This window comes from Canis lupus, chromosome 11 (genome assembly GCF_011100685.1).
Source record: "Canis lupus familiaris isolate Mischka breed German Shepherd chromosome 11, alternate assembly UU_Cfam_GSD_1.0, whole genome shotgun sequence".
NCBI lineage: Eukaryota > Metazoa > Chordata > Mammalia > Carnivora > Canidae > Canis > Canis lupus.
The window spans coordinates 63,066,732-63,082,572 of record NC_049232.1 but is presented as its reverse complement, the minus strand read 5'-3'; the positions used below and the strand labels follow the sequence as shown (position 1 = coordinate 63,082,572).

The 15,841-nt window shown below is 40.9% G+C and overlaps 1 long non-coding RNA gene across 1 annotated transcript; it reads right to left on the bottom strand.

Annotated features, from left to right (window-relative positions):
* Positions 1–5,992: 5,992 nt before the first annotated feature.
* Positions 5,993–8,692, bottom strand: LOC111098117. The gene is made up of 3 exons (XR_005366437.1): positions 8,428–8,692; positions 6,640–6,777; positions 5,993–6,399 (listed from the first exon to the last, which is right to left on the bottom strand). It is a non-coding gene; the product is annotated as an uncharacterized LOC111098117 (long non-coding RNA).
* Positions 8,693–15,841: the final 7,149 nt, after the last annotated feature.

The following is a 15,841-nucleotide window of genomic DNA, read 5'->3' as shown; positions in this document are numbered from 1 at the left end:
GTCTCTCTCTGTGTCTCTCATGAACAAATAAATAAAATCTTAAAAAAAAAAAAAAAAAGGAAGGAAGAAGAAGGGCAGCTTGGGTGACTCAGTGGTTTAGTGCCACTTTCGGCCCAGGGCCTGATCCTGGGGACCCGGGATCGAGTCCCACGTCAGGCTCCCTGCATGGAGCCTGCTTTTCCCTCTGCCTGTGTCTCTGCCTCTCTCTCTCTCTGTATCTCTCATGAGTAAATAAATAAAATCTTTTAAAAAAAAAAAGTAGGAAGAGGAAGAAGAGGCATTTTTCGATGAAGTACTCTTCAGAACAGATTAGTTTGACTCTCAAATGCAGCCCTTTCTCTTGGATGACAGAGAGCTCTGTTTCCTCTCTGTTAACAGGTTCTCTTTATATCCCTTCCTTCTAATAGAGTGCATTTCCCAAGTGGTCCTCAACCTCTGCATTCTCCTTTGGGGACATTGAGTCCTGTTGCAGCTGATAATACCTCGGGTCCTGGATCTGAAAGGTACATCTTGTTGTTCCGAGCTCCAGCCCTCTAGGGACATTTCCACTCAGATGTCTCCCTGTCCTCTCAGGTTCAGCTTGTTCAAAGGGGAGTTCAGCACTATGCCCTGAAAACCAGCTCTCCTCGATACTCTACACCTACTAACAATTCCATAACCACTGGTAGTCCACCAGGCTGTAGACTCCAAAGACTCTTTAGCCCTTTCTCATTTCCATTCCCTTTAGCCAATCAACTGCTAAAAGCATCTTTCCTGAATGTTTGGTCAGCCATTCCTTCTATACTCTCCAATCTTCTGAGCCCTTTAGTCCATTGACCTTCTTTACTATCTTCCTTATCCAACTTTGATTCTGTGGTGAATCAGTTCGGCCCCTCTTGCCGGGGCCCAAATCCCCTTGCCACTGCTATTTTCATCATTCCTATTTGACACAACTTGAAGCCAACCTCCTTCTTGCTCTTTAGCTGGGAGGCTGAGTAGTACTGAAAAAAAAATTGCACAAAGATAAAGTAGGAGCCACTCTTCCAGCTTTCACTGAAACCTTAAGACTGAGGATGCCAAATACTGTCACATTCCAGAGCAAATGATTGGCACCGTCCTATGCATGACTCCTAAAGAAGGTGGATGAAAACAGGTTTTATGAACTTTATCTTTTACTTACCTTGAGCTGTGAGGTTTTCCTATCTGATACTCCCTCCTACTTACCCCTCTAGCCATGTGGGAGCTTCATAGTCGCCTTTGATGGGTAGCTTTTGAACCTTGAAGGGCACAGGCAAACATTAGACTCATGCCTAGGGAAAAAAGTCCTTAATGAGAGGTTGGCTGAAATGAACTCTGTCAACACAGCAGAGGGCTACATTTAGGAAATAACCACATTCTGGCCGATGCCAGGTCAAAGCTGCATTTTTTTTCAAGGACCAAATGTGAAACCGACAGGAGGAATGTGAGTCTGCCTTGTTTAGAAAGGAATCTTGACCCAGAGGGCTTCCTGCCCGTGGCAAAAAGAGGTCAGGGGTTCCACTGGGTAGAGAAGCAGAAGGGATTTATAGATGGCTGGTTAGAGGAGAGGACTGCCTGAAACAATGGAATTCCAGAAGGAAGGATCCACCAGGAGAGCGGCTAAGGAGGCTGTGGATGCTCCCATGAGAGAAACATCAGCCAGAACCAGAGGGAAACTATACCAGCTTACATCTGTCAGTCAGATGAGGCCTTCCCTCCCCTTACCTTCCTGTTGTCTCTGCTCCCATCCTGGAGGGTCCATTGGTAGTCAGGTGATGGGGGAATGGAGTGGGGGTCCAGGAGAAGTAGCATTGTTGGGGAAATAGAAATGAACACCCCATTCCCTACTGCATGGTCTTTGGGGATGAAGTGACCAGAGGACATTTTGTTATCTGAGATGATCACAGTTATATTTCATCTGAAGGATGGGGGAAGAGTAGGCCTGAAAGAGAGGATTCGAATGGGCATGTGGGGGTGAAGAATAAAATTGTTTCTCTTTATATCCTATGAGTCCAGCCTGCTCAGTGAGACCATTCAATTTGTGTAAGAGAAATACTCTCAGTCCACAGTCAAGCTTGAAGCCATGGCACTATAACATTTTTCTGGTGGATGCACTGTCCTATTCTCTGCAAAGTTACCTTATACTCCTCTACTTTCCTTGACCCCTGAACTTCACACTGGCCCCTTGCTCTCAGATGATCTTGTCTCAGTCTTTGCAGAGAAACCAGAATCTGTGTGATGGGAGGAAATGCTCTCCATTTTTTCTACATCACTAAATGGAGCTAGAACTATACTTAGAGTGTTAATTGTTAATTGACACATATGTTGTAAGTCTATAAAGGATGGTTCCATTCTTTGACAATAGTATATTCTCTTAGGCAGGTGGATATTTCCTTCATAATCTTATTCTCAATATCAATTTGCATATCATCTCATTTTCATATAATGTAAAAATAAACTTTTAGCTTAATTGAAACTTGGAAACTTTTGCCATTTATATTAAACTCTATGAGAGGATCCAAAGTTAAATTTTAATTTATTTGTATTGCATTCTACAAAATATGTCCACAAGATTACGATTTGTATGGTAAGTATTTTGCAATATTTGAAATAGGCCATTTCATGCCTTTGCCATCACCCTCAGAGAGCTTTTCCAGTCTCAATTCTCTTATTCCATCTAATTACAATTTCATTTTAAAAGCAGTTGGGAGCGTATATACCCTGAGCATTTAAAAATGTTACATTTAATGTATGTAATGAGTTTTTAATTCCAATATAACTAACAAAAATAATTGAAAAACAGAGCTGCTAATGGAAGCACGTTTCTCTATAAAAGTAATTTACATTATCTAAAGAATTCTAAGTTGGTTGTACAAAATTTAGAAAATCACAGGAAAGTATAAAGAATAGAAGAAAAATAAACTATAATCACACCACCACTCTCACACTCATTTTTGAGATCTTCCAGTCTTTTCTAGGTTTCCAACTTGACATAATAATGCACACACATTTTATTATTTATTTTATTTTGTTTTATTTTAATTCCGGTGTAGTTAACATATAGTGTTGTAGTCATTTTAGGTGTACAGTATAGTCATTCAGCAATTCTCAACATGACTCAATGCTCATCATAATAAGTGTACTCTTAATCCCCTTTACCTATTTCCCCCACCCCCCCACCATTCCCTCCCCCATCACCTCCTCTCAGGGAACCATCTGTTTTTTCTCTGTAGTTAGTCTGTTTTTTGGTTTGTTCCATTCTTCCCCCTTTGTTTTGTTTCTTAAATTCCACTTATGAGTGAATCATATGGTATTTGTCTTTCTCTGACTGGCTTATTGCACTTAGCATTATACCCTCTAGATCCATCCATATTGTTGCAAATGGCAAGATTTCATTCTTTTTGATGGCTGAGTAGTATTCCATTGCATAGATAAACCACATATTTATCCATCCACGTGTCAACAGACACTCACATTGCTTCCATAATTGGCTATCGTGCATAATGCTGGAATAAACATATGAGAATGCCAACATATTTTAAAACCCTGCTGTTTTCCTCAGAACATTATATTGAGGCCATCCTTTTCCTGTGATATTGAATACTCTTCAGCAATCTGGTTTTGGTGACTGAATTGTATTCCATCATATTATATTCTGTTATAATTTATTATATTATTGCCACATAATATATAATCTCATCCTATTATAATTTCTTTAACAACCCCCAGCATGCTTATTTTTTAAAATAGAAAAATCTAGTATAACATTGGCTTCTGGCACTTCTTCAGTTTTGGTATTTTCATTCCACCATCAATAACTGTAACTTAGATTCTTGCCAAATTGCACACTTCCTAGTCTAGTAAACAACCGTAGTCTTGTTTTAAAGTCAGCAAAAATAAGGCCACCAAGCTCTTTAGGTTTCTGAAATTGTGGCCTCTGTTCATGGTATATCTCCCTTTCTGTTACTTCCTAATCTCTTATCCAACTCCCCGCCCGCCCTCCACCCCCCGCCATTGAATTGTTTTTACCCCTTCTTCTGTCTCTCTTCAACATGGAGTTTATTTCTATCGGAATTTTTCTTCTTATGGCTCACTGTAGAAAAAAATTAGGTATTGCACATAAGGCATGTAGGCCTTACGTTTGTATATTTACATTTGTAAATATATATTTATGTGCATATCAAGGGTGGGACCATCTGATAAGAGATTCATAATACCAGGTTCATCCTACTGATGTAAAAAAGTAGACTACTAGGGTTTGGTTTGTTTGTTTGTTTTTAATGTTTATTTATTTACTTTAGAAAGAGAGAGAGCATGAGTGGGGAGGAGCAGAGGGAAAGAGAGAATCTTAAGTAGACTCCATGCCCAGTGTGGAGCACAACACAGGGCTCGATTTCATGCCCCTAGATCATGACCTAGACTGAAATCAAGAGTCATATGTTTAACTGCCTGAGCCACCCAGGGGCCCCAGAATGCTGGTTTTTAAATTTACCTACTGAGCAATGAATGGAGTTGATGTGTGGTCCGAAATGCTCTCATATAAGTAACACAAATCCTTACTGAAGGAAGACCATTAAGGAAGCCCGATCATAAGGAGACATGATATGTTTGCTTAATAAGAGTGAAATCAGAGGAAGCGTTTTGGGAACAGACATTTAGAATGTTCAGTAGAAACAGGCCAAGGCAGCCTTATATATGCATTGTTATAATTGAGGAATTGAGGTTAGATATGGGGTTAGGGTTAGTCCGAGGGACAGGAATTGTGACTGAGAAATTCATCCAGGGAATGGGTGCTGTCTTGAAGTGCCTCTTGGGTTAAATCGCTCTGCCTGCCCATGCACAGTGCACCCTGCTCTCAGAAACTTATGCATCATTCACTTGCTTCCTTCTCTGTGCTCTCTCCTTCCTCATGGTCATCCACGACTCCTGCTTTCTTGGTCTTCTGTATCTGATTGGTTTTTTGTCTTCTTTCCATACTAACTCATAGTTCTTACATCTCTGGAGTAACATGTATCCACATTCTGTCCTGAGCCTTGAGGATTCATTCATGTGGCTCCTGATGTTAATTTAACACTCTTCTTCTCTTTCCAGGCACACTGTTGGATGACATGTCCTGCCTGCCTTGTCATTGGGTGGGGCCATGTGATAAGTTCTGGCCTTTGAATTATGAGCAGGAGCAATATCTGTCACTTCTGGGCCAGAGCATTTAATTATGACTTTAAATTTATCCTCTACTTCTAATTAAATACATTCCAAATCTACTGAACTAAACTAACTTCATTGATTACCTGAGCTCAGGCCCCAGTTTCCTAGTTACCTTGCAATCAGTCAGTTGTTCTGTTTTCGAACCTACTCTGCACTTCTGCCTTTGGAGGCACCTGGCGTCCTCAATTCCCATGGCTCTGGGGATTCAGAGACATGAACTGGTTTGCTCCTGGTTGACTCCTCCTCCTCCCATTACTCAACTTTATTTCTGCTCCTTGGATTTCCAGTTCCAAAATATTGTGACTATTTATAATCTGCTGTCATTTCCTTTTTTCTATTCTTGTGGTTCATGTTTTATTTTTTTCTTTTAAGGGAAAGGAATGGCAAATTTGTGTGTGTAATCTTTCATGTTTACCAGAAATCCATTCACTTACTCTTTCTTCCATGTTTTATTACATCTCTCAGAACACTCCTGAATGTGTCTTGAACCCAACAGGGACTTGACACAAGTCAAAGCAGTTGTAATATGGTAAGATGGCTTCCCTGGCCCAAAGGGAAAAAAGAGCAGAGATTAAAATTACCCTGAATGAAAATTTCTGAAAATAGCAGATAATGCAATATTTAACTCCATTTTCTTTTCCAACGTTCATTCAAAACTTGGTGAGCACCACACTCAGATTTAGGAGCTGGGATGTGGATAAAATGATTAGAAATCTTAGAGTCTCTCCTTTTGAATTTCTTTTGTGTTTCTTCATATGCTGTATGGTAGTTCAATCACTAACGTTCAATCACTAAGTTGACCTTTGTTATAGGCTAGAGGGACGGAGAGGAGTGACTGTCTTTTTATAGAGAGAAAACAGCTGTGCCATCATCCCATTTGCCAGGGGAGAGGAAAAATTGTCAAGGGTTTCTGTTTGTCATTGGCAAGAACAGGGAGATGCTGGGACAACACACATTATTCCAGAGGTACAGACTCCTCTGTCAATTTCCAAGAATTAGCTTTATCCACAAAGACCCTGATGGAGGGTCTGAAATTCCTCTTTTGACCAGCCAAAGCATGGCCTTTTACACAGAACACTTCAGGATGCCAACAGATAGTTTCCAGAGAGGAATTGGGAATTAAGTTGAGCTCTGGTTGCGGATGATTCTTTTTCATGCCTAGCTACCCAAACAAAGAGAGTGAGCCAGAAGCCAAATCTGCAAGTGAACACACAGAATGGAATTGGTGCATGGGAATGTACAGGGCTCAGCCTGATTAAACTGCTGCCAGAGCGCCAGGGGGCGATTTCTATCCTCCTCCCCAGCTCGCATTTTGGCAGCTCTCTCTTCCCTACCCCCACCATCCCCTTCCCCATGTCCTCAGATCCATTTGCACTGTTGTTTGGAAGGGGCCCAACTCACACAGATTGGCAGCACTGTAATTGGTGTTTTACTTACCTCTGCCTCTTTTCTCTCTGCGTTTGATCATTCTGATAATGACAGCTTATTTTCTCTCTCTCTCTCTTTACCATCGGAAAACAAAAAGGAAACTCTTGAAAGAGTTGTGGAGTCATAGTTGAGTTTTCTGATGTACCGCTATGAGAAATAAAATTCATATTTTAAAATGTGTTTTCCGCTTCTGTTCCCCTCCTACTCCCCCCTCACCCAGTCTGCCCTGATGGGAAACATTCATGTTGAGAATTGATTTTCCCCTCAGAAGGTGTTGTGACTACAGTGGCAACATCCTTGAGAGTTGACATGTCAAAATGTTGATGTTCTCGTTGAAGACCTTCATCATCATCATCATCATCGTTAGTGCCTTCATTTGCTAGACTCTGTATATATGCATTTTATTTCAAGTGATATTTCTTAGGATAATATTCACAAGGGTTTAGGACTTCTAGAATGAAAAGTGTTATATAAACTGCAATGCTTACCCCTGGCAAAAGGTAATCTCCATTGCACACGCCACCTGGTTGTAACAGCTCACATTTGCACAGTGTTTCTAGTTCAGAAAGAATTGTCGTGTCTATTGTTTCGTGTAATCCCCCGATAGCACTGTGAAGAGCACATCAGAGATGTTCTGGCTCCAGGAATCATCCCACCTTGCCATGCCACCAGGCACATGTGCTTCTGTACCCTGTGTACTGCTAGCTTTTCACAGGTGTTACTGTGCAGCTCTCTAGAAACCATGTCCCAGGTGGTTTTATCTTGGAAAGGAGTCAGGTTTATAGAGGTACAAATTAGCACAAAATAATTAGAAGGATTCTTTTATTTCCTCATGTCTCCTAAGGAGGAAAACTGGGCAGGTAATTAATTACAGGATCTCTATGGCAGACTAGGGGAGAGGGGAAATCTGTGGACACTGTAAAATTAATAAAACTGATTCCATATAAATAATAGTGAAAGGGAATATAAGGGAAGGGAGAAGAAATGTGTGGGAAATATCAGAAAGGGAGACAGAACGTAAAGACTGCTAACTCTGGGAAACGAACTAGGGGTGGTAGAAGGGGAGGAGGGCGGGGGGTGGGAGTGAATGGGTGACGGGCACTGGGTGTTATTCTGTATGTTTGTAAATTGAACACCAATAAAAAATAAATTAAAAATAAATAAATAAATAAATAAAACTGATTCCATCACAACTATCTAAACATTTCAGTTAAGGATACAAATAACTAGGGTGATTGTTATAATATGAAATGAGTATGTCATGTGATTTACTGTGGGTCAGGATGCTACTTCTTATGAGTGATTATGATGCATTGGTAAGCCGTGGCAAAAAAAAATTAAAAAGCTGTATGTTTACTGGGACATAGCCTTTGAACTGGGATTTTATAAGGCAGCATTTCAAGATAGTAAATAAACAGTTCCTCTAGAAGAGCATTCTTCTAGAAGAGAAGACCAAGCAATACTGCAGTAATTGTGGGTATGGTTTGATTCCTTTGGAGGTCTTGCCTAGAAGTCTAGTTTTTGAAGGAATAACTTAAATACAGAGCTGTTGGGGTGCCTGGGTGGCTCGATTGGTTGGGCATTTGAGTCTTGATTTCAGCTCAGGTCATGATCTTGGGGCTGTGAGATGAAGCCCCAGATTCTCTCCCTCACTCTCTTTCTGCCCCCTCCCTTCCCCTCCCTTTCCTCCCTTCTCTAAAATAAATACAAAACTGTTATTGAACACAACCATAGCTAGCCATATAATGGGAAAACCCTGGGTGGGGAAAAACACAGGCTTTTGAGCAGCACACTCACCTTTGACAAGCTAGAACTGAGCTTGACTTGTGGATCCTCCATGTGCTATTATGCAGTCTTGGGCAAACCTTGATTTCTGTGAGTCTCGGTGTCTTCATGTGAATATCTGTGGATTACAAATACCTCCTTCACAGCAATCCTTGTGGGGATCAAGTGAGATAAAACGTGCAGCGTGCCTGGCCTGAAGAAGCAGCTCCACAAATGGCGGCCATTCTTCCTGTGGCTTGATGTCACTCCCCTTCTCTACGGAACCTAAACACCTGAGAGTCAGAGACTCAGTTCAGCTTCTTTTTCTGTTCCCTTGAAGCCCCAAGTTACAAAGGCTCTCAGAAAGTTGGCTGCAGTTGGTCTTTATTCATCACAGCCTTGCCTCCAACTCACATCCTGATTGATAAATTGGCTCTACTGGATGAGGCTCAGAAAGGACTGTTTAAAAAGCCCTGTGTTTTGGCTGATCACACACGGCTGACACTAAGTCCAGATTCTGGTTTGTGTGAATGATTGTAAGTAGGAATCAACTTTTCATTTCTCATGCAACAAAGGAAAAAGGATTATAGCTTTATCTGTTACACACTGTAAATCACTTCGATGTCTCTCCCCTACGTGTTCTGGAATGGTATTCAAGGAACGTGGGAGCATTGAATGTATTTCCCAGAATCTGAAGTCAGAATCACACTCACCCTGCATTCCTTTGTCCTTTACACTCACCATGGGATCTCTGGTGAGAGGGGACTCATCTCTAGAGTAGAGTCAACTGGCCATCTTCCTTTTGCACATAACACATCTCCTATAAACCAACTCAGAAGAAGGAGCTCCGATAGTTTTGAGACTGAGCTAACATATTGGTTAAAAGCTTCTTGTTTTTATGGAAATCTGAGTAATTCAGCTCAGGCAAAATATAAAATGTATTGGCTCATATGACTTGGAAATTCAGGGATGCTGCTGGCTTTAGATGCCAGGTTATCAACCCTAATGGAAAAGAAGTATTCTGATTACTTTAGCAGCCAAGTCCTGGGGAGGACTCCCCTTAGACTTGCATTGCTGGACTAGGGAAAGAGTATGCACTATTGCATGTCATAGTTTATTATTCATTGCAAAAATCACAGGGTAACGAATACTGCAGTTTTGTTTTCTCTTTTTCTCTTTCTTCCTTTTCTGTGATCTGGGTGTAAATCGGTAAATATACTTAAATATATGTTTTCTATTTCTGTTTCAGCCATCATGGCTCTGCTTATATCACACGTCCGTCTTTCAGCCATTAATCATGACCAGAGAAGTGAGCACATTGATTAGTCATTGGTCAACATGACTACTATTGCATTGGGAGGAGGGTGGCATCATTATTCATGGTTGCAATGGGACCACATGAACTGGGAAGGAAGAAGATAAACAACATACCCACTTACTACACCTAACCCTGTGTTGGATCTTTTCTGGTGAGAGCTATAATTGTGACTAAATAGATTCCCTTTGGTTCCAGTTCAGTCCCTTTCCTCTTCTGCGAGCTGGTCTGAATCTTTTCATGATTTTCTCTCAATAAAAGGCCCTTAAAAATTAAGGCCTTAAATAGTTAAGCCCTTAAAAGTTCTTGAGAAAGTACATCATTTCATTGCCTTTATAATCTTAGCAATAAGAAGGTTCGTTCCCTATATAGGCCACTGAAACAAGACAACCCCTTAGCAATAAGAAAAAGAATTTCTATTTCCATTAAGTTTGCAGAAAAAGTTTATTTATTTATTTATTTATTTATTTATTTATTTATTTTTCACTCATTCATTCATTAGAGAGAGAGAGGCAGAGACATAGGCAAAGGAAGAAGTTCCCTCCCCTGCGGGGAGCCCAATGTGAGACTAAATCCCAGGACCCAGGATCATGACCTGAGCTGAAGGCAGACGCTCAACCACTGAGCCACCCAGGTGTCCCTCAGGTAAAGTTTGTAAACGTTTGGTCATCTTCAAAGATCTGGTAGACAGTGTTTTTTTTTTTTTTTTTTTTTTTTTTTAATCTTTCTTGCCTTTTTCTAGTTCAGGATTCCAAATGAAGCCAATGTGAAGGATATAATATAGAGTATTAGTAAAAGAATATGAATTTCTGGGTTAACTGACCTGTGTTCAAATCCCACTTCAACCACTAGACCAGTAGTGGTTAGGGAAATGCAAATAAAAAATCTTTTTTCATTTGTTATATTGGCAAACATTTTATTTATTTTTAAATATTTTGTTTATTTATTCATTAGAGACACACAAAGAGGGAGAGGCAGAGACACAGGCAGAGGGAGAAGCAGGCTCCTCGCAGAGAGCCTGATACGGGACTCGATCCTGAGCCAAAGACAGCTGTTTAACCACTGAGCCACCCAAGTGTCCCCTGGCAATTGTTTTAAATATTGATCAAGTACACTTGTTTTTTACCCCCTGCCCTACATCACTTCCTTCTTCTGTTCCATGGCAACAGTTCCACAAACATTTTGCCTCAAGCCCTATCTGAATCCATATCTACTCCTGGACTGCTTAGTTATATGAGCCATTAGGTTCCCTTTTTCCATTTAAATCATTTTGGGTAGGTTGTCTATTACTTGAAACTCTAAACTTGAAAGAAGGTAATTTCCCTTTCTTATGAGAGTATGGGGAAGGTGTCAGCCAGGCACCTGGTAACAGATGGACCTCTATCAGATCCCTTCCTGCAATACCAGGTACAGCAGTAAGGACTATAACTTTTTCCAGGAAACCCTTTGTATTAAGTCTTTTGTAGAGTCTGTGGAAGTCCACCACACTGAAAGCTGCCTGCTAAATGGGACTTCATGTAGGGCAGAGTGGATGTGAGCAGTGCAAGAGATGTACTATATCAGACACTTGGTGTGTACCACTTACATCCTCACATCTTCTCAGCCCACATTTTACTCTGGCCACTGCCATAGCAATGAGCTTTGTGCAAACATATTCTGACAGTGCCTCACTTCATCTGCATCATGTCTTCCTGCCCTGGGACTTCTCTAATGCTGTGCTGTGCGATGGCTATGGAAACCCACTCAGGCATACACAGCCTAAAAGGGCAGGGGAGTTAAAGCCCAATGGGGCATCCCTTTTCTAATGGGGGATGAGAGCTGGTGGATAAATGAGGCATGTTATCTAAGGCTCCTCAGAAGGTCTTAGTGGGTCAAGCCCTAGTTACAGCAGTGACCAATACTCCTATATTGCCATTTCTTCTTGACCTCACTTTTCTGGATCATTTCCCAAATAAACTGCTTGCACACAAGCCCTTGTCTCAGGCTCTTTTTTTTTTTTTTTTTAAAGATTTATTTATTCATGAGAGACACAGAGAGAGAGAGAGAAAGAGAGAGGCAGAGACACAGGCAGAAGAGGAGCAGGCTCCATGCAGGAAGCCCGACGTGGGACTCGATCCCAGGACTCCAGGATCACTCTCTGGGCTGAAGGCAGACACCAAACCGCTGAGCCACCCAGGGATCCCTCAGGCTGTGTCTTTGAAGGAGAATCTATAATCACTAAAATCCTAATGAGATCCCCAAATTTATTTCAAGTTTCCTCAAGTCTTGCATAAATAAGTATCATGGAGCTCAGTGTGGTAAATAACCAAATATTTTTGGCTCTGGTGCCAAACTGCATGAGCCTATGAACACTGATCTCAAATTCTTAGTCTCTGGTTTACACAGTTGATGTCCATCAACTGAAAAGTCCCTCACTGGTCATGCCTTGGTACTGTCGCTGATGCCAGGGCCTTGGGTGACAACACTTTTGTCTGTGTTCTCCAAGTGATGCCAAAAATGCAGACCCAAACTCTTCTAGCTTCCAAGTGGCTCTGCACTCCCTTGAATCTTCTCTGTGTTGGATCCATACAGCAATGAATAGAATATCCCTCTTCCCATCTGGGTTACTCTTAATTCCCCAGGTCAAGAGCACCGGGAGCAATATTTTCATGACTCTTTTTAATTCTACCTGCAGCCCAGAGAGCTCGGACCTGGTTCATGAGCTGGGCCAAGGAACGGTATACAAGGCAGATCCCAAATCCTTCATTTCTTCTTTATTTGTCTTGAACATTTTTCAGACTTTCTCCACTAGCTTCCTTCCAAATAGTTCCATAATTCAGAAAGCTCTTTCCTCAGTGGTTACTCAGTTATGGCCTGTCCTTTGTTTTATTTTCAGGAAGTTCTGAAACTCAGCATGGTCTGGGGCTCACAGGGAGTCCTGCCACTTCTACTCTCACAATATTATCCTGAGAAAATGAACTTCATAATTAAAACACTAGCGTTCAAGTGGAGTAGAATGTCAAAAAATCCCTTTTGTTATATACTGCGATTTCAAGTGGCTTATGGATTTCCAGGCCTCTCCAGCCTGATTACCAAATAAGGCCATAATTCCTTTTGAGATCTAAAGTAAAATGATCATAAGTCTCCATCCTGTGAATACCCTTCCTCTGCTGAGTCTTCCTCACCAACTGACGTATGGGAGTCGAGAACATTCCCATGCTTTCCAGATCGGTTATGCTAATCGTGTTTGTCAGCCATTCTCACCCAAAGCAACCTGTTTCTTCAGGATTCCTCATGCTCCACATCGATTTGCAAGTATGGAAGGGGGCTTGGAAACTGGATGGATTTAATCAATTTGATAATCATCGCTCTTAGGTCTTTGTAAAAAGAAGATAACACTAGTCAACCAAAGAAGTTTGAGGTGGGTAACGGTTTGCCACTCCCAAATAACCTTGCTACCATGTTATGATGAGAGCAAGTCTCAGAGCAAATTCTGCCAGACAAGCAGACACTTGCTAAACACACATTCACTAGCAAGCAGGCATAAAACAGGTCACGGCCATCTATTCTGGACACTTGATGAAGTCACAGCTTCTGTCTGGCCTTTTGGATGGTCTGATGAACACCTTGCATGAACTTCTGTTTACTGGAGACAAAAGCCAACACTGCAGAGGCAGGGTTCTGTTATTCTTTCAGTCAATATCAGACAACAAGCATATTCCACATCCATGGGCACGCACTGGGGTGCATGTTTAGCCTTTTAGCAATCAGATGTCCCTGGGGTTATAGGTTACTGGGCTGTCTGGATTCTGAGACTCTGATTGTGCAAGGGTAGAGGTATGTTAGCCAGTCTACATATTAAGAATCCTTTTTTCTTTCACATTCTTAGAAATATCTTTATTACAAGTGTTCTACTTTGAGACTTTTAAAAACTTTTCTTTAATTGAAATACATTTGGGATGCCTGGGTGGCTCAGTGGTTGAGCATCTGCCTCTGACTCAGGGTGTGATCCCAGAGTCCCAGGATTGAGTCCCATGTCGGGCTCCCTGCATGGAGCCTGTTTCTCCCTCTGCCTGTGTCTCTGCCTCTCTCTATGTCTCTCATGAATAAATAAATAAAATATTTTTTTAAAAAAAGAAATACATTTGACTTTTCATTAGTAAGAACCCATTTCTGACATTTGTAATGCTGGTCAACAAGACACCATTTTGCACAATAAAAACCCATTTTTGACATTCCACGTGCAAATTCACAAGTTTTGACTATTGATTGAGATACAGACAGCAAAATCACTGGGGGGTTGACTCACATCAGGATGCTAGCTGACCACCACAGTTACCACTAGAGCTAACACTGAAACTAACTGGCATATGTAATATCTCACTGGCTGTGTTGACGTGTTTTTTTTTTTTTAATTTTATTAAAGATTTTATTTATTTATTTGAGAGAGAGAGCGAGCAAGAGAAAGCATGAGCAGTGGGGACAGGCAGAGAGAGAAACTGATTCCCCACCAAACAGGGAGCCCAATGTGGGACTCTGTTCCAGGACCCCGGGATCATGATCTGAGCTGAAGGCAGACACTTAACCAACTGAGCCACCCAGGCACCCTGTATTAATGTGTTTTAAAGTAAATTATTGTTATCTCTGTAGGTCCCTGAACCTCAAAGTCTAAGACCCCAAATCTCTTGGATTCTACAGATTGATCACTGGACCCAGACAAGGAATCACTATAGCTGGATGTTTTTCAAACTGTAAATTATAACCCATTAAAAGATCATAATATGAATTCAATGGGACATAGCCAACATTAAAAACAATGAAATAGAGTATATAGAAATATCAGTATTAAATTTGATAAAGGTAAGTATTGTTTCTGAAACTTCATGTTAAATATTTGTGGTATGTGTTTACTGTTACACTTTGTAAAATACAAAATAATCTTTTAAAATGCTTGTTTGAGGGCAGGTGGGTGGCTCAGTGAGTTATGGGTCCTACTCATGATCTCAGGGTGGTGAGATCAAGTTCCACACAGGCTCCAAGCTTGGTGTAGAACCTGCTTAAGATTCTCTCTCTCTTTCCCTCTGTGCTTCCCCAACGCCCCCCTCTCTAAAAACTATAAATTGAAAAAAAGTTTGGTTTTTATCAAAAAGTTGAAAATACTCAAATAGTTTGAAAATATATTTCACAAAGTTGGTGTTATTTGCTCTTTAAATAGTACTTAAATACCAGTTCTCCTACTCCAGATTCACATTAGGCAAAACATTTTTCACCCTCTTCAAGGGCATGGTTCTGGCGGAAGTTACCCCACTTACATCACTGGGCAGGCATCTTACTCTGCAGCATCAGCATTCAGATGTATGGTGATTTCACTGCTTTGGCAAGGACAATGGGTGGATACTTGCTTTATATTTATATAATAACTACAGGGCCAACCCTGGAACTTTTCCAGAGACAAAAAGAATCTGTTTCAAAGACTGAGAGCTTTCACAACCTTCCCACTAAAAGTGGCCAGTAGCCGCCCACTGGCAGTTCCAGGAAAAAAGGAGAAAGAAATTCTGCCTTTACCAGGCATCAGCATCATACCTGCTCACAAATAGTTTGTATTCTGGACATGTAGCCTAAGCCAGAGGTTTTCTTTTATATCAAATAAATTGAAAAGAATGGTTGAAGCTTTTCTGACGATTGCATTGCCTCTTTGGCTTGCGTACGGTGACTTGTGTAGAAGGAGGAATCTGTCATATGCAACCAAGTTCTGTCAAGTGTTTTCAAGAACTCTCTTACTGAAAGGTAGCACTACCCCAGAAGCAATTTTTAACTTCCGACAGCATTTTTATTAGCTAAGTCATCAATGCTCCAGGATCCTGCATAAAAATTGAAAGTGGAGTTTGCAGAGATGAATAATGTCTACATGGTTCTTTGAAGTTAAACTCAAACCGAGTTTTTATTTAGTAATATGATAGAAATGTATACTTTGGGCTTCTTGTATTAAAATAGAAATATATATGATATATGTGTGTGTGTATGTGTGCCTTAAAAAAGAATAGTAGAATATTGTATGTTAAAAGCAACGAATGGAAAGCCAATTTGTTCTACCAGGGGGACATTCCAATGGAAGGGTACATGGTTGGTTTACCTGAGAGAAAAACATACTTG